We start from the raw sequence: 3,110 nt of genomic DNA on the forward strand, positions 1-3,110 counted from the left end.
AGCTGAAATCTGAGTTCGCTGTGGGTCTAGATACTGCCAAGGCGGTGAGGAAGTGGGGGCGAGTTTGTCAGACAACGGAGCAGGGATCCAGGTGGAAAAAGGGTCCCAGCGTTCTCGCACACCTCTCTCTTCTAGCTGGTCCATCTTTACGAGTTGTTTTACGCAATTTTGGTCATAAAAACAAAACAAGCCGGCCTCCTGTCTGCGGCGCTGTCTGCGGTCAGCTACAATTTGGGAGAAGAGCAGCGGAGCGTCTGTGGAGGGGGCGGGACGTCTGGAGCCGAGGTATTTCATTGCACTCATTGCACTGATTATGTGCAGTATTTTTTGATGCAACTTTTCTACTTCTGATAATTGCTGTTGTTTCTTTAAAAAATGCATAACGATATTACAGCTTTCATTGATTTATTTCAAACTTGAAACATTGTCTAGCCTGTAAGGTCTAAAAAAAAATAAAAAAAATTAACCGATTAATCGTATCGTGGTGTATTCTTGAGTATCGAAAATAATCGAATCGTTGGGTCAGGAAATCGATACAAAATCGAATCGCCATGATGGATGTGATTTACACCTCTAGTTATAACTGCTGTTTATATTTTTCACTATAGAATTCTAACTGTTGTGTTTTTATGTAGTTTTAAGATCAGTCCAGGAACAACAGATGAAAAACTGCCTTTGGGCTGATTCTGGATTCTGATTTGCAGGAATGCTTATTAATGTAAACTGCCAAATAAATAAATCAGTAAAGAACCAGGGATAAATAGATAACTGAATAAAATGTTTTAAGCAGTTGGCAGTTTATACTAAAATAATACATTTAAATGTTTATCTAAATCACTGATATTATTTTTTTATCACTTTTCCTCAGCTTAGTTCAGATTTTTATTTCTGTGCTTGTTGTTTTTTGCAGCTGTCTTTGTTCTGGATCCTGTGGCTGTTTGGGTTTGCAGCTTCAAGGCTGGATTCCCTCTCTGGGAGCTAAAGGACGCTTTTCCTGCTTGTTCTGGACCGGCCGAGGCCTCCGCACACCGGGCACCGCCCCGGAAGTCTTCCCCGGCTGTTCGGCCCCTGCTGCGGGGCTGTGTGCAGGGGGAAGCCCGGTCGGTGGTGGCGGAGGGGAACAACGTGACCTGACAACAAGGAACCTCCGGGAAAACCGTCAGTCCTGAACTCTGAGCCGAGCAGAGGCAGGGTGGGGGTCCGGCAGGGGGGGCTCCCGCTGAGCGACGCTGATTGGACCTCCGCTCAGAAGGCGGGAAACCTGCAGGTTTTGGCGGCCGTCAGGAACCCCCTTAAGGCCGGGGACACCCCCCCTCGTGTCTGGGAGGCGGAGACGGGACCCCCCTGACGTCAGAGGGCCTGTCTGAAAGTGAGGTAGAAGGTGAAGCAGAACCAGAGCTGACCCCCCCTCCCCCCACTCCGTCACTGAAAGCCGTGCTGGACCGGACCGAACCGGACCTGCGCCTGTGAGTATGAGCAGCCCGCCGCTCCGCGTTCCGTCCTCCGCCTGCAGCGGCGGCTCGACCCGCTGCAGGAGGAGGACGGAGAGGGTCATCCGGTAATGGGGTCCGCGCGCCGCCCGGGCCGTGTCCGCGCCCTTCTGCGTGGTGTCCGCGTGAGCCCCGAGCCGTTGGTAAACCCCGGGCGCGTCCACGACACGATGTTGTGAGTGCGCGTGCGCGTGCTGGCGGTTAGTGGCTCTACCCGGCCGAGCGTTGCAGAGGGGTTTTCCCTGACTCCGCCCTCTCTCGCAGGGCGTTCACGTGCTGCCACAACCTGAAGATCCACGCTGTCCACGCGCACGCGGCTTGCTCCTGTTTTTTTTTTTTTTTGGTGTGTTTGTGTCAGACTGCGCGTGCCCTGCAGCTTCCTCCCAGGACTCAGGCTGCGGCTGGTCGTCTGGTCCTGCAGCGCCTGCTTTTCCTTCAAGCCTCCCCAGGTGTGCGTCACCTGTTAGGACGCAGCGTTCCCTGCTTAAAGCGCAGGCTGACAGTGCGCATGTCCGTCCAGCGTGGACTGAGCTGGCTGCAGGTGAGCATCTGTGGGTCTGTGGGTTTGATTTTCCTGCTGGTGGTGTTGATGATGATGGAGCCGCTGCAGGATGAGGAGCAGGGAGGTGATGTCATAGCTGTAGATACAAACCCTCACCCAGTTGTAGTAGAGTTATGCAACAGTGGTGAGGGGAGACAAAGCGGGGGTCCTGCTGCTGCATGAGGAGGGAGGCTGGTGGGGAGACGCTGCTGCAGCCTGAGAGGAAGCAGATCATCGGATCAGATGATGGTTCCATCCAGAGCAGAGCCGTTCTCACTTTAAAGGCATTCTGATCTTTTCCTTTCTGCCTCTAACTTCAGGTTCGCCTCCTTATCTGCAGGATCTGGTCGCCCCCCTCGCATATCAATCACACAGATGCCCTGTTGCACGCCGCTCGTTGGGATGGAGCCTGTTTCCCTCCCTGCTTACAGGATCTGTGTGTGTTTTGTTTCCTGCAGATGCACCCGGACTGAGGCTCAGGAGTCTGCTCCCCGCGAGGTTAGACGATAAACCCCAAGATGCATCTGTGATTGGAGGCTAAAAGATGCCACGCACCAAGCAGAACCACCCCAAGAACCTGAAAGGTGAGCAGAGAAGTTTAGCTTTGCTGGAGCTGTTGTGCAGCCGTGGACCCGCCTGCAGCGGCGTTGCCGTCAGGTCCGGCTCGCCGTTTCTCTGCAGGCTTCGGGGAGGACCATGTGCTGCTGGCGTTGATGGTGTTCTCTGCAGGATTCTCATGTTGCACGGATCCAGTTCTCACATCCTGACCCTGTTTTTAGTTAAGCTGACTTTGCTGGATTATGTTGAGGTCAAATCAGGATGGGTGGGTTTTCCAGTGTCGGAGCGTCTCTCAGGTTCTGGTTCTGCTGACTTGAAATAACTTGACTGACTCGGTGCGTAAAACATTTTGTTTGCAGATTTAAAGGCCTCGGCTAACGTTCTGCTTCAGCGCGAGAAAGATCCTGTCTTCTTTTATTGTGTTTCCTCGTAGTCTGATTGATCTTCCAGTTGGTGTCACATCAATTTAGTTCAATGTGGTTCCATCCATCCATCCATCCATCCATCCATCCATCCATCCA

At 52.7% G+C, this 3,110-nt stretch overlaps 1 long non-coding RNA gene across 1 annotated transcript in view; it reads left to right on the forward strand.

Annotated features, from left to right (window-relative positions):
• The first annotated feature begins 1,171 nt into the window (after nucleotides 1–1,171).
• The window catches only part of LOC107104995, a 7,759-nt gene continuing 5,820 nt past the window's right edge, over nucleotides 1,172–3,110 (forward strand). The window contains exons 1-2 of the long non-coding RNA XR_001482312.1: nucleotides 1,172–1,466; nucleotides 2,490–2,615. This is a non-coding gene — a long non-coding RNA (uncharacterized LOC107104995). The remainder of the gene's footprint in view (nucleotides 1,467–2,489; nucleotides 2,616–3,110) is intronic.

This window comes from Cyprinodon variegatus, unplaced genomic scaffold, assembly GCF_000732505.1.
Source record: "Cyprinodon variegatus isolate N-32 unplaced genomic scaffold, C_variegatus-1.0 Scaffold1997, whole genome shotgun sequence".
NCBI classification, from domain to species: Eukaryota; Metazoa; Chordata; class Actinopteri; order Cyprinodontiformes; family Cyprinodontidae; genus Cyprinodon; species Cyprinodon variegatus.